The sequence below is a fragment of the Salarias fasciatus genome, chromosome 11, assembly GCF_902148845.1.
Source record: "Salarias fasciatus chromosome 11, fSalaFa1.1, whole genome shotgun sequence".
NCBI classification, from domain to species: domain Eukaryota; kingdom Metazoa; phylum Chordata; class Actinopteri; order Blenniiformes; family Blenniidae; genus Salarias; species Salarias fasciatus.
In genome coordinates, this window is record NC_043755.1 from 15,389,787 (window position 1) to 15,416,034 (window position 26,248).

At 44.0% G+C, this 26,248-nt stretch overlaps 1 protein-coding gene and 1 long non-coding RNA gene across 2 annotated transcripts in view; one reads left to right on the forward strand and one right to left on the reverse strand.

Annotated features, from left to right (window-relative positions):
* Positions 1 to 26,248, forward strand: part of plex9.1 (PML-like exon 9.1) — a 967,154-nt gene that overhangs the window by 532,177 nt on the left and 408,729 nt on the right. The gene's annotated exons all lie outside the window — the stretch shown is intronic.
* Positions 1,287 to 1,685, reverse strand: LOC115397338 (uncharacterized). Its single transcript, XR_003932460.1, has 3 exons — positions 1,661 to 1,685; positions 1,517 to 1,585; positions 1,287 to 1,435 (listed from the first exon to the last, which is right to left on the reverse strand). It is a non-coding gene; the product is annotated as an uncharacterized LOC115397338 (long non-coding RNA).

Below are 26,248 nucleotides of genomic sequence, written 5' to 3' on the forward strand. Positions count from 1 at the left end.
GTTGGGTTAAATTACTTGGTGCTTCACTTTAAATAGTATATTACGCCGTAATTGATTGTTATTAGTGATCCACTGTGAATGACCTGCAATTATTAATTGGTAAATCAAAATTTACTCAAATTAATAAGTAACTAAATTACCTAAAGTAATCAATTACTCTCAGTAATCAATACTTTAGTAATTTATTCTCAATTACCAATCGTAAACCCCAACACAATATAAGGGCAGGCCAATAACCAGAATGGGGCGGGGGACGGGAGAAGAGGGGAAACAATTTTCCTCAGAACTCACCAACCACGGGAACCCTGCCGCTGCTTTGCCTTTGAAAAAAAAACAAAAGAACAATTAACTCAAAGATTCAAAACCAGCAACAAATGGTTGCCTTGAACTAATAAAACAAAACAAAATGAAAAAGAGAACTCAACCGAAAAAAAGAAAGAAAATAAATGAACGGAACACATGTCTCTGCTTACCAATAGTGATCCTGCCGACAACGCCAGATTGTGGCGAGATGAATCAGATTAAACGGAAGCCGGACAACGCCACCTTGGGGATTGCACCCAAGGCAATAAACTGAAATCAATGATTGGTGAGGACTCTCAGGTTCGTGGCTTAAGAAGCAGGAGACGTGGGTTCTGGCCAACAGAAAATATCTTTATTAAATATCACAAATGTCAAAAACACATTCACTCCTCTTAAAAGAAGGGGAAGAGGGGGGAGCCCAATCAGGAGCTGAGGCTTACCGGTGGGACACGGGTAGTAGGTGGAATGAAGGCCTCGGAGGGATCACCCCAGACACACGTGGACACTCTCACTCGCTGAAAATAAAGGTGAACACACTCAAACAAAAAGGGGTGCGCAGCACATCACACAGGAGCGAGACCCACCACCCAGGGACACCGATGCCGCCACCGTCGTGCTTAGCTTCTGGAAGGGAGGGAAAAAGACAAGGGGAGTTAAAAAGGGGTTTTCCCTCACATTCATGCATTCAAACAAAGAAGAATTAAGAACTAAACACGAGTGGGAGGGCAGCCACAACTCACAAGTAAAATAAATAAATGCAAACCTGTAACTGCCACACCCCAAACAAAACAAGGGTAAATGGAAAATAACAAAGAATGAACACAACATTAGGGAAACAATAACCAAAAGAACAACAAAATAAACCAACACCTGTCTTAAACAAAAGTAATCAAATCAAAGAGAAAAGATAATAAAGCAAACAGATCGCTGCTGTCCTCCGCCTGGCGTTCCACCAGCGTACAAGCCCGATTCAGGTGGTCAGCCAGTTGCTTGGAGTGCAGCAAACTGCAGACGGCCGACTCCACGGAGCAGAGGTAAACCAGGCGTAATTATGTGTGCCCACACTGGTCGTGGCAGCAACTCGGAAGGACAAAACAGCTGGTAGGTTCCACTGCAGCTTAACTGGCCGCTCCTAAAATGTAATAAAAAAGGCAGTCATACCTCTGCACATACCTTCATGCACCTACTGTATGGGGGTATCTGAACTGCATACCTGGCCAAAAGCATCCAAACTGATCACCCAGTAGGAGAGGTGGGGAGTCTGTGGCTTCACAACAGCCACCTAAACACAAACTGCTGATTACTGCCAGGTGATCATGAATGTGGGGTGCGCCTCCAGGAGGACAGCTATACTCACTCCTCTAGCAGCAAGTTGACACCCAGGTCCAGGGGGAAATGATCCCAGACGCAGCCCAGCAGGCAAACACAGCTTGCACGGCTCACACAGCTCACACCAGGAAGTGAGGAAGCCCAGGGGCGGGGTCTACTCCAGAACCAGCGGCAGAGGCTGCACCAGTGAGAATGGCCCTCTTTTATACACAGCTCCCCCTGGCGGGATTGGTTAATTATTACAAGCCAGGAGAGGGCCTCCTCTTGCTACATACTAATCTACAAATTATTATTCATCAGATTTCTTTGTTGATTCCACAAACGATTGTGTTTATGCCAACAGCCAATGCACGTTGTGCTTGTTGGCACTAGCAGTGCAGAACTCCTCCACACATGCTCAACATGCACGGCGCGGTTTGTTTTCAGGCACGTTGTCCATGCTGGACTGTAACATCTTCCCGGGCCTGGGCCAGGACTTCCTGTCACCTGAGGTTAACATGTTCCTGCTTCCCGTGCAGGAGATTGATGGGGAGGACAATCTCACGAAAACAGGTTCCAGAGAAGATATTTTCTAAAATAGTCCTCTTGGGTGTTGCATTTGAGTGAATAGATGTTTTTTTTTTTTTTTGGGGGGGGGGGGGGGGGGGATCTGTTTTAGGTTCTGGGACGTACCCGCTCTTCTCTCTGCTCCCCGGGTACAGGGGTCACCCGTCATTCCCCACCATGATTTCAAAATTCCGCAGCCAGATACTGGCGATGCCTCGCTGCCAGCTGTCACACACCATCCTCACTGAAACAAACTGGTAACAATCCATCATGTCTCTTAGTGCTTTCCATTTGAAACACTCATTTGAAAATCTGATTGCAATGTAAAATTTACACAGAAACTGAATACAATTATAGCCTGCTGTAGCTCAGGACCTTCCAAAATAAAATGATCGTCTTCACGCGATGGATTTGAAATATCTTACTCGGTATTAGAATGGTTAAAAGTTGTACACTCTGACATTTATCTTCTGATTCTGCTGTGGTTTGTGGTCTGCCACACCTCTTCCTGAGTTCACTTTCTCTGCAATTTCCCTGTATCGAAACCATTTTTGAGCGTTGTGAGGGGGGATGCAAGTAATCCTATGTTAGTGGTAACCAGTGAAGAGAAGCAGGGACCGAAGTGATGTGGGACGTTCTTTTAGTACCTGTTAAAAGCCTAAATTATGTGAGATATCAGACAACACATCAGCTTACTTCACTTGTAATGCATTACATTTAGTCCATAGGAAATCTTTACAGAGACCCTTGAAGTTCATCCTCACATATCGATGTTGTGTTTTCACAGGTTTCACTATGCAGCTCGCATATGGGATGGAGTGAAGAAGTCTTCGGCTCTCTCTGAATACAGCTGCCTGCTCTGCTAACGGCTCAAGGACCACGATGCTGCGTCCTCTTCTGTCTGGACGGCTCGCCACTGACAGGGAAGCACATGGTTGAAAGTCGGAGCCGTTTATGGCAACCCTGCAGGACGGAAAGGTGACGACGGGCTATAATGATCATTGTTATTCTGTAAACCACATTTTTCAGTGTGTGGAAGAAGAATGAAATGATCTCGACTGACGTGTGAAAACGTTTCCTGTCCGCTGCATCAAGTCGTATTGACGGGCTCAGTCCCGCCATACGCAGAAGTGCTGAGAGTGAAAGATAATGGAAACCCACAGTCTGACTCATGTCTGGACAAGATTTGATAAAAATCTTTATTTGACAGCCATGAATGTGGAATGATGGTGTGTGTGGGTGATAAAGATGTTTGGGCGCAGCAGGAGCATTTGAAACATGAAAAAAAAAAACAGTTAATTATTTGTTGTATATGAATGGAGGGTCAATGTCATCATAAACAATAAAAAGATAAAGGCTTTATTGTGTGGTGTTAGATTTTATGAGACCTGACTGAATATGAAATCATACAATGATGCTTCCAGTAAAACTCCACGTCACTCATAACAACAAATCAGTTGAGATATCTGGGTGTAATTAAGGACTCGGACCTGAAATTCAGCAACTGCATTAAGACAATAACAAAATTACCCAACTGCCATCTGGAAAATATTGCAACAATTGAAGGACTTCTGAACAAAGAAGATTCAGAGAAACATGTTCACACAGTCCCCAACTAGGGATGGGAATCAAGAATTGATTCTTCTGTAGCACCGGTTCCTCATGTCTCAATTCCAAGGAATCGTTTGGCTGTCTCCTTAACGATTCCGCTATTGATTCCACTGTGTGCGTGACTATGTATCATGCACGGAGCGCATGGACTCACACAGTGCAGCTGCAGTCCGTTCTGGCGCTGCTACAGAGCTGCGGCCCGAAAACTTTCAGCAAGGATCCTTTTTTCCCTCACTCTGGAGCCCTGCTGCTTCAGTCTAAACAGAAACAAGTCGGGTGCCAGATGGAAACTAGTTACGTGTTCCAAAATCTGTGATTTCAAAATAAAATCTGTCGCGTTTTTGCCTTCACATTCATTCATTCATTGATTTTCTGCCGCTGGTCCCTTTCAGGGTCGCGGGTGGCTGGAGCCGATCCCAGCTGCTATGGGCGAAGGCGGGGTATGCCCTGGACAGGTCACCAGTCTGTCGCAGGGCTGACACAGATATATACAGACATAGAACCATTCACTCACACATTCATACCTAGGGGCAATTTTTTGAGTGACCAAATTACCTGACGTGCATGTTTTTGGACCGTGGGAGGAAGCTGGAGTACCCGGAGGGAACCCACGCACACACGGGGAGAACATGCAAACTCCACACAGAAAGGCCCTGAGCCCCAGCCGGTATTTGAACACCGGACCTTCTTGCTGTGAGGCACAAGCGCTAACCACTGCACCACCGTGTGGCCTGCCTTCACATTGTTTTTTGTAATTCTTCTGGTAGAATATATGACAAACAACGCGATCGAGTCATTATATGGATTAGAAGAACGAAAAATATTGTACTTACTCATTGTAGGAAAGTAAAAGACACCAAAATTGCACAAAACAAAGCTCCATGACCGGAGTAGCTGTGTTGCCAGATTGGGCGGGTCTCTGCACAATCAAGCTTCTTTTGAACCTGAGGTGGGTTGATGAAATGGTTATGTTGGTGACGTGTTTTTTTAAATGCAGATCCGGTTTTTACGTGTTTAACATGCATTCTCTACAGAGATGGAGGTCTGGACTGCTTTCTATTGTTGGACGGTTTTAATATTATATTTGGGACAGATCTGGCAACCTCCATCAGCTGACAGCAGACACACTGAGGCAATGTGAGTGACAGAGCTGCTGAGCTGGACCAGACATGAAAGGGCATCCAGTGTGAGGCCGGTGTAATTTGGTTTTGAGTTTTCCAGCCTGGCATCATCAAGAAGCTCCAGAGTTTGGCTGCATTTCAAACGAAAAGATGAAACTGTGGCTACTTGCAGCTTGCAAAGTTTTCACGACATGGATATTTTTTTCTTCTTTTCAGGATGAAGATATTAAAGAGTGAATGCAAACACCCCATTTGTATTGTTTCATTTGTCACTCAATGAGAATCGATAAGAGAATTGATAAGGAATCGTATCGATAAGCAGTATCGATAATGGAATCGGAATCGCTAAATTCTTAACAATTCCCATCCCTATCCCCAACAACACAAGGAAAGTGGAGTTTTAGTCTGCTTCAGTAATAAATGTGGAATGATGATCTGGGTGGGTGGTAATGATCTTTGTGCACTATTGGTGCACCTGTTATCGATGCCATAGAGAGAGATAAACAGATAAGAAAATTACTGATTGCAGTTACTTGCAACAGTACCGACAGTAAAATCAGCCTGTGACTTTCATTCCTCCAGAAACAATGCTTTCCAGTCAGGATACCTGGGTGAATCATTCATTTTTCTTTTGCCTCATTGTAAGGTGTCAGTGTTTGCAAGCTCATCAAATGCTTTTAAAGTGTTCCTGAGTTCAAATGTTTTCCTAAAATTATGGACTTTTGCAACCAACCAATACGGAATTGAAAAGAGGCGTTATGTGTGTGTTAATAACGTTTTGTTGAAGCTACTCATGCTGCAGCTATCTCATATTAACATTAAACTATCCTATAAATGGCTCAGAAAAAAATTCTTTACTGTTGTAGTTTTGCATTCTGTAGATCAGAACAAAGCAAAAGCATGACTGAATTCACAGGAAAAATAGGAAACTAAACATTATTTTGCCAAATAAATATAAACACCAGCACTATTATTAGGGGTCCAAGCCACGGATGGCCAGGGAACAGCGTATGCATCGCATACGCGTTCCCAGGACCAGCTGTGCTGGGAACCGTATTGTAATTGAAAGGGTTTTTTATTATTCTTCCCTTTTTTTTATTTTTCTGTTGGTAAAAGTCCCGCTGCAGCCCAAACCGTACATGGGAGGGTGGTGCAATTTGGTGGCTTGGTCCCAAACCCTGGTCCGACGGAGGACGCAAAAAATCAAATCACTGCGCCAGCAGGTGGCGCTATGGGGCACATAAATGCGTTTTGGTGAATAACTCCCACCTCGTGTGTCGCATATTCAAAAAACTTATATCCTCAGATTCCCAGAGTAGAGTTAAGTCACTTGGGCTAGACCACGCCCATTTCCGCCTGAGTTTTTTTTCCGATAGATCACAAAAACTGAAAAACTTATTTTTTCGAACTCCTCCTCGGGGCTTTGTCCGGTCTGCGTGAAAATTGGCAGAGAAAGTCTTCACTGGTGTCTGACACAAAGTTATCAAAATAATTTTGCTACGTTACAATATGCGCAACGTGGGCTTGACTAAACTTTGCCAGCTAGCTGGCTAGACACAAAGTTTCACAGATCTTGGTCATAATAAATGCTAACGCCACCAAACTTGACATTCTTGGTTGGCATGTGACTGTGGGTGGATGAACCCAATACCGCGAGCACTGGCCACTGGGTGGCGCTGTAAAGATGGGAAATTTTTATCTCCTAAACGGCATGACCAATGCTTACGAAACTTGGTAGGTATGACCCTATTTCAATCCTAAGGTAATATCTTGAAGATAATCATGATTGGTAAAAGTGGGCGTGGCTTATTAATATTGTCCTGCTGCAGCCGAAACCGTACATGGGAGGGTAGTGCAATTGGGTGGGATGGTCCAGAACCTGGACGCGACGGACTACACAAAAAATTTTATTAATCGACCATCAGGTGGCGCTATAAGCCATGCAAATGCGTTTTGGGCTATAACTCCCACGCCATATGTCGCACATTCCAAAAACTTATATCCTCTAATTCCTTGAGTAGAACCAAATCACTTGGGCTAGGCCACACCCATTTCCACCATGATTTTTTATCACCAGATTACAAAAACTGAAAAACATACTTTTTCAAACTCCTCCTTGGGGTTTTGTCCGATCCACACGAAACTTGGCAGATACAGTCTTCAACTTGTTCTGACCAAAAGTTATCAAAATAATTTTGCTCCATCAAAATATGCGCAAATGATGCTTGACTAAACTTTACTAGCTAGGTAATTACACAAACTTTTGCATATCTTGGTCATCATGAATGCTAACACCACCAAACTTGAGATCCTCAGTTGGCATGCAAGCCCGTAGTCCCTTGTGGCGGATTTCTGCGGACTCTGTTGAATCCAGGGTCCGAGTTGCGCGGTGGGCTTGGCCCCCTATCAGCACTGTTTGCAGCTCTAGTTATTATTGTTATTATTATTACCTGAAATAAAGATGACAAAAGGACACACAACAGTAAAGTACCACAGTGATTTTGACTTGCTGAGAAAGTGCATAAAAGTAGTTAATGAGTGGATGTGTCACAACTTTCAGTGCTTAAAGGGCAACTCTGATTTTTTGACACCTGGACCTTATTTATAGGTGTGTGCATGCTCATATACTCACTCAGACAAACATCGTGCAGCTCGGAGTCCTTCAGAAGTTATTTAGATTCAACCGATTTAGCGGGGGCCATGGCAAGGGAGCTTCAGCGCGGGACATAATCTCTGCAAAATCACTCATTTCGGCTATATTTTTTCATCCATCGCCAGTGTTGTCATAAAGTCGTCTACCATTTTCAGGTGGGCCAGCTGACAGTTTTCACTAACCTAGCCACAATTAGCTGGGATGGGAACGTTGCAGAGCTCCTCTCCCCAGGAGAGAGGCACTTTGACTCGACCTCGGCTGTCACGGCACCTGGGTGCCTGAATTCCAGGGGCCGAGTTGGGGCCGATTGGGTAAACGGCTCGGAGCTGCTCCACGGAGGCGACGGGAAAGCTCCAGCAGCCGCGCCGCGGCCTGCTTCACGCGCCTCCGTGGAGCAAGCCATGGCGCGGATTAAGTTGGATTAAGTTCACAAATGAAACTGATATACACAAGTGAAATGTAGGTTTTTTTTTTTAAATCACATATCATGATGTCTGTGCAGCTGATAATGTCAGGTCATAAATCATTGGTCGTCAGATTTCTTTGTTGATTCCACAAACAGTTGTGTTTATGCCAACAGCCGATGCACGTTGTGCTTGTTGGCACTGGTAGTGCAGAACTCCTCCACACACACTCAACGTGCACGGTGCGGTTTGTTTTCAGGCACGTTGTCCATGCTGGACTGCAACATCTTCCCAGGCCTGGGCCAGGACTTCCTGTCACCTGAGGTTAACATGTTCCTGCTTCCCGTGCAGGAGATTGATGGGGAGGATAATCTCACGAAAACAGGTTCCAGAGAAGATATTTTCTAAAATAGTCCTCTTGGGTGTTGCATTTGTGTGAATAGATGTTTTTTTGGGGGAGATCTGTTTTAGGTTCTGGGACGTACCCGCTCTTCTCTCTGCTCCCCGGGTACAGGGGTCACCCGTCATTCCCCACCATGATTTCAAAACTCCGCAGCCAGATACTGGTGATGTCCCGCTGCCAGCTGTCACACACCATCCTCACTGAAACAAACTGGTAACAATCCACCATGTCTCTTAGTGCTTTCTTTTTGAAACACTCATTTGAAAATGTTATTGCAATGTAAAATTTACACAGAAACTGAATACAATTATAGCCTGCTGTAGCTCAGGACCTTCCAAAATAAAATGATCGTCTTCACGCGATGGATTTGAAATATCTTACTTGGTATTAGAATGGTTAAAAGTTGTGCACTCTGACATTTATCTTCTGATTCTGCTGTGGTTTGTGGTCTGCCACACCTCTTCCTGAGTTCACTTTCTCTGCAATTTCCCTGTATCGAAACCATTTTTGAGCGTTGTGAGGGGGTGTGTAAGTAATCCTATATTAGTGGTAACCAGTGAAGAGAAGCAGGGACCGAAGTGATGTGGGACCTTCTTTTAGCACCTGTGAAAAGTCTAAATTATGTGAGATATCAGACAACACATTAGCTTACTTCACTTGTAATGCATTATATTTAGTCCATAGGAAATCCTTACAAAGACCCTTGAAGTTCATCCTCACATATCGATGTTGTGTTTTCACAGGTTTCACTATGCAGCTCGCATATGGGATGGAGTGAAGAAGTCTTCGGCTCTCTCTGAATACAGCTGCCTGCTCTGCTGACGGCTCAAGGACCACGATGCTGCGTCCTCTTCTGTCTGGACGGCTCCCCCTGACAGGGAAGCACATGGTTGAAAGTCGGAGCCGTTTATGGCAACCCTGCAGGACGGAAAGGTGACGACTGGCTATAATGATCATTGTTATTCTGTAAACCACATTTTTCAATGTGTGGAAGAAGAATGAAATGATCTAGACTGATGTGTAAAAACGTTTCCTGTCCGCTGCATCAATTCGTATCGATGGGCTCAGTCCCGCCAAACGCAGAAGTGCTGAGAGTGAAAGATAATGGAAACCCACAGTCTGACTCATGTCTGGACAAGATTTGATAAAAATCTTTATTTGACAGCCATGAATGTGGAATGGGTGTGTGTGAGTGGTGAAGATGTTTATGCGCCGCAGGAGCATTTAGAACGTGAAAAAAAAAAAAAAACAGTTAATTATTTGTTGTATATGAATGGAGGGTCAATGTCATCATAAACAATAAAAAGATAAAAGCTTTATTGCATGCTGTTAGATTGTCTTATACCTGACTGAATATTTAATCATGCAATGATGCTTCCAGTAAAACTCCATATCACTCATAACAGAAAATCAGTTGAGATATCTGGGGGTAATTAAGGACTCTGACCTGAAATTCAACAACTGCATTAAGACAATAACAAAATTAGCCAACTGCCATCTGGAAAGTATTGCAATAATTGAAGAACTTCTGAACAAAGAAGATTCAGAGAAACATGTTCACACAGTCCTCAACAACACAAAGAGAGTGGAGTTTTAGTGTGCTTCAGGAATAAATGTGGAATGATGATCTATATTATTCTGATGATCTATATATATATATATATCTCGACAGCTAAATACTTTCTTGACAGGAAACACTATTTCAGTGTTTTTCAATCTGGTGTTGGCTCAAAGCACAGCACCAAAGCCAGACCAGCAGCAAGTCTGTGTTATAGGCACCAAGATGTACATGGCGGTGCAGAACACCATTGTGATTTATTGCTACACACACGGTTATGCTCCCACCACATTGACCGAGGACCCCATCAATGGCCCACTGGCCTATGCTATTTCTTCCCCTGCACCTCCTCTTGACCAGATTACAGTAAACCCAGCCTCAACTATGAAAATAATGGTAACACTACTTGAAGCACCTCTGTATAACACATTATAAGTACATTATAGCACTGTACAGCTATAGTTATAAATTAATAGTCAAATGATCAGCATGCTTATAACATTGTCGTGTTCAGAACTTTGGTCCGCTCTGTTGTTTTTAAAGTGCTTTAAAAATAAATTTGGATTGGATTGCAATGCACCTGCAGCGTGGGGGGGGGGGGGGGGGGGGGGGCGTGTGTCCACTAGCGGGCCCCAGGGGGGGGGGCGTGCGTGCGTGTGTTGGAATCCAGTCGTGGGCCGGACTTGGCCCACGGGCCGCCAGTTGCCGACCCCTGGTATTCAGTGTACTGACTTGAATTTGTTGAGTTTTGAACACTTGTGTGTTGTAGGTTGATATCACTGAGATGTTATATGAGAAGTGTGTTTAACACAGAACATTGTTTGTAGTGTTTTGACAACAAGTTAATGTGCAATTGACTTCAGAATGTATTGTCGGTTGAAGCTTTGAGCTTTTACACGAGAGGTGTGTGCAACAACTGAACATAGTGTGTAGTGTTTAGACCACAAGGTGATGTGCAATTGGCGTCAGAGTGTAAAGAAGGAAAGTCAGAGTCTAGTGGAGTCATACGGGAGTGTGAAATAGTGACAATTCGAGTCGAGCTAATGGTACGTGAAGTTAAGGTTGTGCAAATTGTGCCAAAGTTTAGATTTTTGAGAGTTAAGAATCGTGAAAAACTGCAACACAATAACAAAATTAGCCAACTGCCATCTGGAAAATATTGCAACAACTGAAGGATTTTTGAACAAAGAAGATTCATAGAAACATGTTCACACAGTCCTCAACAACACAAACAGAGTGGAGTTTTAAGGCTTCAGTAATAAATGTGGAATGATGATATGGGTGGATGTGAATGATCTTTGTGCACCATTGGTGCAAATGCAATCGAAGCCACAGAGAAAAATAAACATCAGAAAATTATTGATTGCAGTTACTTGACTGAATATTATGCAACAGTGCCGACAGTAAAATCAGCCCGTGACTTTCATTCCTCCAGAAACAATGCTTTCCAGTCAGGATACCTGGGTGAGTCATTCATTGTTCTTTTGCCTCATTGTAAGGCGTCAGTGTTTGCAAGCTCATCAAATGCTTTTAAAGTGTTCCTGGGTTCAAATATTTTCTAAAAATTCAGGAATTTGCAACCAACCAATACAGAATTGAAAAGATGCGTTATTTTTATTATGTTAATAATGTTTTATTGAAGCTACTCATACTGCAGCTATCTCATATTAACATTAAACTATCCTATAAACGGCTCAGAAAAAATTTCTTTCCTGTGGCAGTTTTGCATTCTGTAGATCAGAGAGAGAAAGGAGTCTACCCCTTATGTCAAAAAATGATTGATTGACAGGTCTATTGTTTTAGGGGAAGGGGGGGGGGCAGGTAGGGGAGAGGGTGCAGGGAGGAGGGGCAGTTGGCGGGGGGGGGGGGGTCTGGAGAAGGGGGGGGGATGTCTGGATAAGGGGGTGGGGGAGAGGGGAAGAGGTGGGGGAGAGGGGATGGTGAGTTCCCAGACTTTAATGTATTCATGTGAACAAGAAGGGGGGTGGTATGACCTAAGTATGTTTCAAAAGGTAAGTTTGGTGAGAACGTTTGAAACTCTGGACATGTTCTCATACGTCTTCGACCATATTAACATACGTCCCAGGCAGCTTAAGAGGCTGCAAGATGGCTGTAAGAAGGCTGTCGATTCTTCACGGTATCTATCTATTATCTATCCACACTATCTGTTTGTCCCCCGAGCTCCAAACCCCCTACATGAGAAGGTACAAACATCTGAATGCTTTGCTCTGTATGAGAACGTGTGAAGCTCCAGACGTATTACCAGACATGTACTCATATATTAACATAACCCCCAGGGTGTTTAGGACTCGCTCGATTTTCACACCATTATCTGTTCCGTGACCTCAGACCCTCCTACATGAGAAGGCGCGCACATTTGAATGCTTTGAGGGTGTATATATAAACACACGGATGAAAAAAACTCCAAAGAGCCCAGCACCAGGACACGCCTTGCCAGACGTCATTGTTATTTCTCCGGAGCAAGGGAGGGCCACTGGTAAGATCCAACATCCGTTTTTTTTTTTTACAAGTGTTCCAACGCATCCGGGAACTTCATGTTTCAAATATAAAATATCCTCCAGGAGAGAAAAAGACGGCACAACGTCAGCCTTCACCCAACGGTCCCGTGTTTTACGGTGAAATCCAAGAAGAAGAAGAAGAAGAAGAAGAAGGAGAAGAGCTGGCGGGCCCTCTTGAGAGAGCCACTATTGATGCGGGAGCTGCACCGCGAAATCCGGACGAGGGCGAATCCACCGCGACGGAGAGACCCAGCACTTTCCAAGCCATTGTTGGTGAGACGAAGCACACTTCTCAGCATTCAGCGATCAAATGAAGTAGTTGAGACAACATCCCCCAGCTCCCAAGACACACACACACACACACACACACACACACACACACACACACACACACACACACACAGTCTTGTATTTCTATCCTTGTGGGGACCGTCCATTGACTCCCATTCATGTCTAGCCCCTAACCCTGACCCTTACCCTAACCCTAACCCACACCACAACAAAGCCTAACCCTAAAGAAATGTTTTTGCACTTTTACTTTTTTCAGTAACAACAACATGGTCAAGAAAACACTGTTTCTCCTACTTAGGACCGGAAAAAGGTCCCCACAAGGCACGTCGTTCCACGTTTTGCTATCCTTGTGGGGACATTTGGCCCCGACAAGGATAGAAATACAAGAACACACACACACACACACACACACACACACACACACACACACACACACACACACACACACACACGTGGGTGATGTCGTTCTGGGAGACTTAATGTTTCAATGTCTTGATGTCTGTAATTAGAATAATTTTTTTTTTGTTTTGTTTTTTTACAACACAACAGAATCCCCTCCTCAGGTTGCAACACCGGTCAGGCTCCGAACTCCGTATCAAGTCTCACCCTTCACTCCTCCTCCGACACCAATTCAAGCAACCCCTCCACCGCCAGCATCAAGCCCTGTCACACCGATTCAGCAGGCTTTTCTTGCTGGTGGGACACCCCGTCACATCAGACAGAAAGCAACTACACGGCGTTATAACCTCCAGAGAATTGGATGCGGAGTCAGCAGAAGACTATTTACCAGTAAAAATATTATATAATTGTGATACAACATCATTTTAGAATTTATTCAGAAAATCTAAATTCTGATTATTTGTGTTTTTACAGATGCTGACAAGAAGAGGAAGACCCCGGATGGGAGGACACAGAGACAGTGCCGGAATCCTCAAAAGGAAGATTCTTCCAAGAGGATGGAGAAACTAAAAATGCTGTGTCAAGTAACTGCAACCCATCTCCGCATTCTGTCCTCCTCTTACACCTCTTTCTTAGCCGTCTATGAGAAAGTTTGATTTGTTTGCTTAGATGTGTGACATTTGGGTTTAGGATGGATAGAGAATTAGAGTCGGACCCTTCTTGTTTAGTCCCTGTGGAGTTAGAGTCAGCGATACAGCAATTAAATAGGATACCACTCCCCTCGGTTGAAAATGTAGAAAGAAACAGTAATCTAGACATTATAGAAAATGCAGAGGCCTCTTTTGCAGAAAGAAACTGTGACGACCCGTTCGAAGCTCTTGAAAATGCTCTCAGAAATCTCCGACCCCAGCACCCCAGTATCCCGATCGAATTAGAAATGGAAATACAACAATTAAATGCTATACAGGACCCCGTTCAGACACAAGAAAGTGCGTCTAAACAGGAACCTCCGGAAGCTGTTGTTGTTGCTGTTGATCAACCCAGCGACCCGTTGAAACTTATTGAGACTGCCCTCCAGAAACTTAACCAGGGGGAGGGTGAGACAGAGCAGCCCCTGAGCTCAGACAATAGTCAGCAGACAGAGCGTGTGTCACCCCCACACCATTGTCTGCAGGGGGAGGAGGAGGAGGGGGTGGCAGTGACAGAGAGCCTGCTTCCAGGCGCAGAGCTGCAAAGGGATTCTTCTCAAGAGGGAGGGGGGTTACAAACGGTCAACCACCATCCCTTTAACACAGAGAGATTAAGGCACATCGTAACCTTTCCTCCCACGGGAGATGTACCTGACATTGCCAAATTTTACAGAGATGTGATGGGGCAAGTTCGGGACTTGGCGGATGAAGCGCGTTTACTGTCTAGATGTAATGATGTGGTACAGCTTGAAGTGGTGAGTGAAAATGTGAGAGACAGCCTCGCTGTAACGGTCAATGATGGAGGTGAAAATATTTTTCATGATGACCCTGACCCTGACCAACACCAATGCTACATCCAACCTCTCCCTCGTGATGAAAAACGTCCTGATTTGGTTTTTTATGACTTTGAGACGTTTGTTGACAAGAACGGTGAACACGTCCCTTTTTTAGTCTGTGCTAAATCGTTGAAGGGTGAGGAGAAGGTATTTTATGGTCTAGACTGCGTGAAATCGTTTCTACTGTATTTCAGGACAAGACGATTCACGGGCAATGTTTTTCTGGCACACAATGCTCGAGGATTTGACAGCTATCTGGTCTTAAAAGGTATGTTGTGTGAAGATTTGATTCCACAGGGGATTCTGATGTCAGGGAGTAAGATTCTGTGTCTCACAGAGCCTCATTTTCATCTAAAATTCATAGACTCCCTCTCTTTTCTGACCATGCGTCTCAGCGCGATGCCTAAAGCTCTAGGTTTTACAGATCGGACTAAGGGTTATTTTCCTCACAAATTCAGCTCGAAAAACCACCTCGACTATGTGGGACCTTATCCTCAACCTGTATATTATGGCGTTGAGTGCATGACGCAGTGTGAGCAGGAAGATTTCTACAAGTGGTACAACAGTGTATGTCACGATACCTTTAACTTTAGAAAGGAAGCGGTGCATTTCTGTAACAATGACGTCGACGTCCTCTCCAGGGGCTGCAACCTCTTCAGAGAAGAGTTTCTCTGCAGCACCGACGTTGATCCATTCAGCTGCATCACCATTGCTTCAGCATGCATGAAAGTGTTTCTCACAAATTTCCTGTCCCCCAACACTCTCGCCATTCCTTGTCCCTACAACTACGAGCGGCGTTGTAGAAGATTCTCAAATTCGTCCATCCAATGGTTGGAATGGGTAATGTTCAAACAAAACATCTATATCCAACATGCCCTAAACATGGGGGAAAAACAGCTGGGACGGTATTATGTGGACGGTTACTCCGAGATTCAGGGTATGAAATACGTCTTTGAATTTCACGGCTGCTTTTTCCACGGCTGCCCTGTGTGTTTGAACCCCAATGATACCTGTCCTCTACGGGGTGTGACGTATGGGGAGCTTCACACGGCCACCGTTGAGAGAGTGCAGACTTTAGAGTCTGAACAGGGCGTTTGCGTCACCGTCATTTGGGAACATGAGTGGGAGGAGCTTAAAAAATCACAGGAGGAGGTGAGACGGTTTCTGACTGCTTTTAACCCCCCTGAACCCCTCTGTCCACGCAGCGCTCTTTACGGAGGTAGAACAAATGCTTTAAAGTTGAGGCACTCTGCAGCTCCTGATGAAACTGTGCACTATGTAGATGTCACCTCTCTGTACCCCTTTGTAAACAGCACGTGTTCCTATCCGGTGGGTCATCCTACTATCATCTACAGGGATTTTGAGGATCCCAGAAAATACTTCGGCTTCATCAGGGCTACAGTCTACCCTCCTCGCAAGCTGTTTCTTCCAGTCTTACCTTACAAAGGTGTGGGAGGTAAGTTACTGTTTCCACTCTGTCGTACCTGTGCAGACATCAATTACCAGGACGGCCCGTGCACTCACGACGATGATGCCAGAGCATTAACCGGGGTCTGGGCCACGGTAGAGTTTAACAAAGCTTTGGAGCTGGGGTACAGAGTGAGAAAAATCACTGAAGTGTGGCACTTTGATAAAAGTAGTGACTCCCTGTTTGTAGACTACATGCAAACGTTTCTAAAAGGGAAGCAGGAAGCTTCAGGTTACCCTCCAGTGGCGACGGATCAGGCGAACAGAGAAAAATACATCAGGGACTATCACGCCCATCAGGGGTTCATGTTAGATGCAGACAAGATTGCGGTAAATCCGGCCAAGAGACAGGTAGCAAAATTGTGCCTCAACAGCTTCTGGGGAAAGTTTGCGCAGAGACACTCTCTGCTCCAGACCAGCATCGTCTCTGATCCTGAAGATTTTTTCAGCTTTCTGTTTTCAGGAAAATATCATGTGGAGTACTTTAACGTGCTCGATGACAAGAAAGCTCTGATTCAGTGGAAATACCGAGGCGTCCACCCTCCGGGTAAAACCACCAATATTTTCATCGCCGCATTCACCACAGCATACGCTCGTCTGAAACTCTACAGCTATCTTGAAAAGCTGCAGGACAGAGTTCTCTACTTTGACACAGACAGTTTGATTTATGTGGTGAAAGAAGGTGAAACGCCTTTAGAAACAGGTAATTACCTGGGTGATTTGACGGACGAATTGGGTGGCGACAGCATCAAAGAATTTGCTTCGCGGGTCCCAAAACTTATGCTTATCAGACAAAAAATGCAAACAAGGTGGTGATGCGCGTGAACCAGAGAATACGCAGACAAGGTAAACTTTGACAGCTTCAGCGACCTGGTGGAGGGTTACCTGGATAGTTCTCGAGAGGGCGTGATCACCGTCACCCAGAACAACATACGGAGAAATAAAAAGGACCTCATGCTAAAAAACCTGGCATTTCCAAAAAAGCTCCGCGTCGTCTTTGACAAACGTCGTTTGTTACAGGGCGGCAATTCACATCCGTTTGGTTATTAGATTTCTTTTAGTTTAGTTTTGTTTGTTTGTTTGTTTGTTTGTTTGTTTTTTTGGTTTTTTTTTTTGGTTTTTATTTTATTTATTTTTTTTGTCAGTCATGGAGGAAATTTATTTTCAACCCTCCTTTCAAACTCCTTTGTCATGTCAGGTTGTGGGTCCCAGTGGGTGTGGGAAGACCTACTTTGCTAAAAAAAATATTACAACACTGTCAATACGTTATGGATGTTGTACCTGAAAATATTGTATGGATTTATACTTCTTTTCAACCCATGTACAGTGAACTGCAAAAGTTGATTAAAAACAAAATTCATTTTGTTGAGGGTCTGCCTGATTCTTTTGATGATGAAAACTTGTTTCCTTCTGATAAAAAGCATTTAATCATTTTGGATGATGCAATGGTCCAAGCCTCCGATCATCCTGAAGTCGTTAAACTTTTTACTCAGTATAGACATCACAGAAACATGAGTGTTATGATGCTGACTCAAAATGTGTTTCACCAGGGAAAATTTAGTCGCACCATTAGCCTTAACAGCAATTATCTGGTTATGTTTAAAAACCCGCGAGACAAACTACAGATAAAAATATTGGCTCATCAGATGTTTCCCTCGCAAAAAGCATTCTTTTTAGAGAGTTTTGAAGATGCCACTAATTGTTGACCTGACACCTGGTTGTCCAGAACGATACAGACTGAGGACAGGTATACTTCCTCACCAGAGGCATACTGTTTATGTTCCAAAAACATCGGCTTAAATTACCATGTCAGCACGTATAAAAAGAAACGCTCTCTTACTTCGGGCTTTATACCACGCCCCACTCAAGAAACAAAAAGACATTCTCCTTCACAGCTCTCCAGACTTTATCCAAGCGCTGTGTGAGATTGCTTTAAATCTTTTAAAGGGAAACATCCCCCTGACTCCTTCTCAATACAAAAAACTGAAAAAGCAGAAAAAAATCATCAGACTGTTGGCGGATAAGAAAGCCGGCTTAAAACGTAAAAAGCTGGCTCTTAGCAAACAGTCGGGCGGGTTTCTTTTACCTTTACTTTCTGCAGCCATACCGGTGATCGGTGATCTTTTAGGAGGGTTGATAAGAAAAAGAGACTGAAATGACCCTGAAGAAAGCCCAGAAAATGTATCTGGTATCACCGCAGCAGATCAGTCGGTTAACACAGCCGACTGCATCCGTCAGAGAAACGGCCGAAGAAAATTTGGACGACAGAATGAGAGCCGTGTTAGACGAACCGGGGCTGGATCCTTATGAAAAAATTAAAAAGTACCAGGCTTTACTGCAAAGATATTTAACCTTTTTGAAGCAGGATCAGAAAGACCAGCAGAGAGTGATTCTGACTTTGCAGCGTATGGAAGAGAGGCCTAAAGATGCAGGCCCCCAGGGTGACGGAGGGGGCACCAATGGTGCTCGGGCCCCCCTTCCTCAGGGTGTTCAGGCATCTGATGATGATGATGATGATACAGCCGGAGAGATTTTGAAAAGCCTTCCCTCACGCGATCGCAGAAATGCTGAATACAAAATCAGGAAATTATCCAAGAGCGATGCTGGCTGGAATTCGAAGGGGGAATTTATTTATAGGGGAAAGACTGTGAAAGGGTTTCACATGATTGATTTATTCAAACACCTTTCATACCCTTATAAAAAATCCCAGGCCTCACCGCCAGAGGGTTGGCTTAAATTTCTGAATACTCTGTCAGAGCTGAACATTCCTGCATCTTCTATGAGTAACCCACAAGCCCGCATTCAATACCAGCGGATCAAGATGGATGCGGATGGAGCCTCGGTGCAGGACATTCCGACTGCCATAAGGAAAAAGAAACTGATACTATCACCACGATGGGTGACACCCCGGAAAGAAGGAGAGGAGGAGGAGGAGGAGGAGGAGGAGGAGGAGGGGGAGAGCCCCAGACAAAAACTACGACATGGGATAAGAAGAAGAAGAAGACGAATTTTGTCACCCAATTGGGTTTCATCAAATTATTTAAATAAAAAAAAAATGTCAAAATGTTGTCTTTTTTAATAAAAAAGTTTATTCATCCATTTTATGTCTACAGTTTTTTTTTTTCAAAACATGCACGCTTAAAAAAAGTAATCTATTCAAATAATAAAAGTTAAGATGGTTAAGAAAAAAGTTTATTCATCAAAATGTGAAAACATGTGATTCATAACATACATAATACAAAATATAAGAAAAACAAAAACTAAATAACTAAAAAAAAAAAAAGGTAACAGAGCAAACAATTCAATAGTCCTGACAACAGTATTCGAAAAAATGGAAAGAGCAGTTCCCCTGTTTGATGCTTCTGTTAGGTTTCTTGACACAGCGTTTGTATTTCTTCACAAAGTTGTACACCTTGAGGTCGTTTTTCATCACATCGTCTTCGTACAAGTCCAATACTTGTTCAAAGGATAACCCGCAGGCACGCTGGCAGAGATAATAGATGCAGTGATGTCCGCAAAAGGATGACAGGACGTGCTGCAGTTGCAGGTTATGATATTTGATGTTTTGAGAATATTTTTCCAGAAATTTTAAAATGCTTTGGGGGTAATGAGCAAAGTCTGGCGGGAATCCGTAAGAGTCAAAGAAAGTGGCTTCGCCATCTTTTTCCAGCGTTAAAGATAACCAATGTTCCTCAGGCATGCTGGCGGGGTGTGTGTTGACGATAAAGTACGCGGGTCGTCTGAAACCCGGAGTCAATGAGGAAAGCTGATCCGATGGCCATACCCCACAAAACACATCTCCCAGCAGGCGGTGTAAAAGACTCTGGAGTTGAAGGCTGTCCATGTTCCGAGTTAGTAATAATCCACCAGGACCTGTCTTTTTGAGTCTATCTCCAGAATAGAATCATAACAGGCATACACAATTAGTGTAGTGGTCTGTGGCAGCGGTACTCTGAACCTCATTTCTAACCTTAAATTACCGTGACACATGGGGGACAATGCATCGTTGTCATCAGCGGGGTTAAGATTGAAAGTAAACAGAGAGTACCCATTGTTAAATCCCTCACGGTCGATGCTCAGGGGTAAATCTTTCAGGTGCCTACCCGTGGCTAGAAACATATTGTAAAACTCTCTGACGGCTGATCCGTTGTTGAATTGCGGTTGGAAAGCTTTTGCAGGAACCTGTCTTCCATCCTGACAGAGAGCCAGGTACTCTACGTCGTTGTAGAGGAAATTGAAGGGTGACAGATCTCTTCTCCCTGTGAAAGCTTCATGATGAACCATGCCGAGAACGACGTACTTGGGCATAGAACCCAGGAACAGATTCTCCTGGTTGCATATCCTGGAATTTGCAGGGATTGAATATGTTTTCACGTTGACCCGGGAGAGGGGGTAGAGGGCATTCCCTTTCAGTAAAGCTGCAGCATGACCTAGTCTCACAGCTGGGGATACTGTGACTTTTTTCACAAATAGAGAGGCTCCTAGTATCCTCAGACGGTAAGTGGAGTCACGGGCGCAGGTGAGACAAAAGGCATCGCTGGCACGCGTCAATTTGATTCTCAAGTCCACAGAGTTCAGCATGAGCCTCTCACAGAAAAATATGTCCCCGTGCAGAGGACTGAGAAGATGTAATTCTCCCGATTGACTAGTAAACTGGGCTCTTTTATTGAGACCCCTGTTCGGTCCGTTAGTAATCACAATAGAATCAATGGCCCCTGGGGTATCCTTGTAAAAAAGACCCGCGCTAAATTGGCTTTTCAGCGTATCTTCCGAAAAGTTGAGTAGAGCCTCAATCATAGCGCGGTATGGATGAGTGGCGCTTGACTGCGAGATCAGTCTGTCTCCCAGAATGACATCACATTGGTCAAAAATTGTACTCACGGGATAATTGATGAGACCTACAGGCGTGTCATTAGCTAGGTTTGAACCGTCCGCGTTTGTAATTTTAACACGAACGTGAAGCAGGGTGTCGTTAAGATCCAGATACATTTCTCCATCTCCCGGTATAAAAAAATTCAATAGGGCCTCCATCTGTAATGGAGGCCACTGGAGAAATTTCTGTGTAGGTTTTATCCTCGATAGAAAGCTGTGTCATAGGTGCTGAGAACAAGTCTAGCTCAGCCAAGGTGCACTCTGGGGATTTTTGATGTAAAAGAGCCATTTTTTTTTTTTTTTCCTTTTAAAATATATCAGCGCTCCTCTCGGACTTCCTCTTTGTCTGAGAGCTTCTCCCGACTGATTTCTTTCTTTTAGCGTTGGAGCGTTTATTAGAGAAGGCACGCTGTCCCGGAGGCCGTCTCTTCAGCCTGCGTGATAAGACCATAATCCAGATCCCTCCTGTTTCTGCTGGTATGCCAGCTTTCCCACAGCCTGGTTGAATACGTCAGAGGCGATGTTACCAGCGGCTGTTTTAAGATGAGGTTTGGCAATGGCAAAGCCTTTCTTTATTAGAGGGGAAACAAAACGGAACAATCTTGAAAACAGAGAGCCTATACCACGACCATACATGACGGGTGCTCCATAAAATCCTGGTAAATCTCCTCCCACCTGTCTCTCATAATATTGTACAAAGCGGTGAGGATCTTCTCCTAAATCCATCCGAGACATTTTTTATTTTTTTTTATTTTTCCACGATACAGTTTTAATGATAAAAACGGGGCAACACCTCACAACGGTCAGATACCCTCGCAGGATGCTTGGTACTGAGCGATATCTTTGCGGGTTGAAGGGTTATATAGACAGGTTTTCAGGTAGCGGGTCTAAAATGGAGCGTTACAATCGTTTTACCATAGGTGAAGTTTGCCGGTTTGTTTTGATCCGTTTTTATCTGGACCTCGATATTTTCAATATGCTGCTTTGCCACAGGTAAATAATAGGCAGGGTTGAAGCGATGTGTGACAAAATCTCCGAATGCACCCTGGATCTCAACGCTTCTCAAAAGCAGCGCGTAAACGTCCCCTACTAATTGCGGGCGAACCACATCGCTGTAACAGTAAAGATGATAAAAGCCCGCCCTTAAATCCACGGGATAGGGAGCGGTCTTCTCCTCAAAATTGAACCATTCTCCGGCTTCAAGACCGGTCATGTATGCCAAAGGTGGGTAGAAACGTACGTGGGTTTTACCACTCGTCACGAAATCAAATTTCTTCCGGATGTTAGTAAATACCAGAGTAATATCAGCATTGACTTTTTTAAACTGAGCATCCAGCTCCAGCTTGAATGGGTGTACGCTGCTGAAATTTCCTCCTTGGATATAATGACGAGAAACTTCACTCTCTGTCCCTTGTTCTTGAGGCTTTCGCCTCCAGTCAGAGTAAGCCTTCTCTTGAGGTACGTTATACCAAGTGTATGGGAATGAAATCTCTGTTAAAGCGACCTCCCATTCTCCTATTAAGTCGATGTGTTGTGCTAAATCCACACGGAAACTGTCGCTCTTATTATCTTTGAAAACTTCCAGGCTGGAGTTGGAGGGTAGGGTGATGTAAAACCCCTTATCCCTTGAACCATACATGATGGAATGATGGTCTGTGTAAGCGCGTGAGGTTTTTTATATATCCTTTAATTCGGCAGCCTTCACCCAGCTGTTGAATTTTTCAGGCCAATTCTTCCAACGTACGAAGACTTGTTTTTCACCCTCTACGACACGATGCTTAAGAATCTTGTCTACATGAAATACTTTGTCATGAGGCAGTTTTACTTTTTGCAACTCTTGTTCATAAAATGATCCTTGGACGAGCTCTCCGTCATAATCTTTTAGTTTGTACACAGGAGGGATGCGAGGTATGCATTCAGTCACCGTAAACACCTCGTCCGTAAAACTCTGCTCATATTTTTTATCAAAAACCCCTCTCAACTTTGATATCCTGACTAGATCCCCTGTTTTAAATTTCATCTCTTTATTTACCCTCTGAGGTGTGCCGTAGAAGTTTTGAAACACTTGTAAAGTATTTTCTGTAGTCACCTGCATAGGGGTCATTTTAATACTGCTGTGATAGCTGTGATTGTAACTCTTTACCAAGTCTTGTAAGACATCAAGATATCGCATCGTGTTGTTTGCTGTAAAATATCTCCACATTCTACCTTTTAGAGTACGGTTAAATCTTTCAATCACAGAAGCCTTGAGATCGCTGGCTGTGGAGAAATGTACGATGTTGTGTTTTTTCATCAGAGTCTCAAATCTCTTGTTAAAAAATTCTTTCCCCTCATCCGTCTGTAGCTTTTTGGGTGTCTGACTTTCCTCAAACATTGATTCAAAGGCCTTTACCGTCTCATCCGCAGTCTTTCTCTTCAGCATTCTCACATAAGCCCCCTTGGAAAATACATCTATGACGGTTAAGAGATAATTATAACCGTCGTTAAACTCTGCTAAAGCTTGCATGTCACACAGGTCAGCTTGGAATTGATATAAAGGTCTTGGAACAAACACTGTTTCTAGGAAAATGTACTTTGACAGGTTTGTGCAGATCGTAAGCATCCTGTTCGGATAAGAAATCTTTAGCTTTCTCAAGCTCTACCGCTTGCCCCGCTTCATCTTGCACCCCCTGACGTAGTCTCTCTATGCCTCCAAAGCTGCCGGGGTGGGCGGGATTGTAATACACTTTTCTCATCAAGTGATTCACAGACATGTTGAAACCCAAATGGGGAAAAAAAGATTGAGCAGAGCTTCTTATTTTTTTTTATTATTATTTTTTTAATCATCATCATCATCATCATCAATACATTGGTTAAAGAAAAGTATACATGTTGAAACCAAAATAGGGAAAAAGTTCTAATGTTCAAAAACTAATGTTTTAACAAAGAAAACAAAAAACATTGTTAAACAATTTTAACAGATGTCAAAAAATTCTACTTGTTCAACAACTAATGTTTTAACAAAGAAATAAAAAAAAAAAGCATTGTTAAACAATTTTAACAGATGTCAAAAAATTCTACTTGTTCAACAACTAATGTTTTAACAAACGCGTCAAAGTTTAAACATCGCCCAAGTTTGAGTTAAAAGATTTCGGTCTAGAGTTCTATAAAAAGCTGCGTGTAATATTCTGAGCTCGGCCAAAATGTTTACAGGTTGTTTTTTTCGTAAAAGTTCAGCAGTAACATCGACAAACAGAGCATAAAAACACATCAGATGACTCGGTGACATAGATTTCTTTGCCACCTCTCTTAAGAGTTTTTTAAAGTTTTCTGCAAATCCAGATTCAGACACAGACACACCATGTTGTACCATAGAGCTCCACTCTGAAGGTGAAATGGTACGGACTCTACTCAATGCCATTTCCAGTCTCTCATCTTCCCAGGTTCTTGCGCGTCTTGTGGTTGAAGCTTTATTCTCGATAGCTACTTTCAAAAGTTCCATGACCTGACAAAGTTCAGCGTGTTTCTCGATATCCGTCAGACGTTTATTCATATCCTCTGCATCAGGTTCGCAGTTCTCCTTGTTCTCCGACTCAAACAGGTATTTATCAAAGAAGGCCCCCATGTCCATTTTATTTATTTTTTTTTTCAGATTGTTTGTTTACTCACAAGTCGCCCATATTTTCGCTGCAGTCTCTAGTGGTCCGTAGCCCAGTCCTCCCTCTCCTTCCAACTCATCATACATGTTTCGCACGGGTTCGGAGATGTCACCCGCTGATTTCAGCTCTCGCAAAAATTTCACGACCGTTATGGCGACGATGTTGCGCTGCACATAAATGTTGTTCAAGGAAAGGTATTTCTGGACAGCCTTAATGAAGTATGGGTTGTAGAGTATCCTCAATAGCTGGGAAAAGTTCTTTGCAAAATCGTCGTATTCCGTGCTCCACAGACACTCATGCTGACGCTGGCTGGGGTGGTTAACCGCACACCCGAAACACTTCTCCTGCTTGTACTTTTTCTGAGCGATGTTGAGCAGATAAAGCACCGCGGTCTTTACCCCTTTCAGAGCTAAATCCGTCAGCAGGCCGTCAACCTCCGCTTCACCCTCCACCAATTCCGGTTCAGAATACGTCAGCAGGTCGCCGATCTTGACTTCACCCTCCTCGGGTGAGCTAACCTCCGCTTCACCCTCCTCGGCTGAAGCGAGTGTGGTCAGACTAGCAGGAGAGGATTTTGAGTGACAATCGCAATCCCAGTCGTCGTCGGGCTGTTGAGAGGATGAGAATAAAGGCCAATCAACCTCCTTCTTCTCCTCCTGGCTCAAGAGGGTGGGGATAATACGCCTGGATGCACTATTACGAGCAGACATAGCTTATTGAACGGAGTATCATTGAATGGTGTCAGATTTTTAGAAAATGTGTGTCTTTATATCAGTTCTGTGCGTCACATTTCAAGGGGTGTGGCACAGCTCTCTGCGGATAGGCCGTGTGTCACTTTTCAGAGGGTGTGCCCGAGGGAGAGAGAGTCTCATTCCAGTCCTTGCAGCTACGGAACAGGTTGTCAATTCTTGCGGAAATTTGCTCCATCTTTTCATTCCATGCAACCAAAGGAACAAGCAGCAAGGTACGAAACACGCCGCAGTCGGAGTTGAAATGCTCCAAGATAAAATTCCCATCGACCCGGTGAGTAGCACGGAAGAACCATCGAGTCGCTCCTGAAAATATGGTGGGCCAGACTGCCATAAATGTCGCTTTTCTCTGTAACCACTCTCTGGGATAAGGACACGGTGGTTCTGCAGGAAACTCCAATCCGGAGAGATTGCCGGGATTCACAGTTCTCAGAATCCCCCAATCGTTGGAAGACAAGACGGCCGCATCCACGAAGGGCCACAACTTTTCACGCTCATCCCGCTGGAAGAAACACAACTCCCCCGTCTCATTTTTGAAAAAGTAACCCCAGATTCCTCTTTTTCCGTAAGGCTCCAAAGACCATTCCTCCCGCAGACATTCCGAAGGAAGTTTCTGATTCCGGCGGAAATACAGTACTTTTTTCCTGGGACCATCGCAAGACTGGGGTTCCTCTATAATCGTTATGACAGTCTCACCAATAAGCCGTGGTCTGTACTCCTCCTCCGATGGACCTGCCATGGTGAATAAATCCACACACGCACACACACATACACTGCTGAAAATGCTTGAGTCCTCGAGTATCACACAGGAAAAATCGACAGCCTCTTAAGCTGCCTGGGATGTATGTTGATATGGTCGA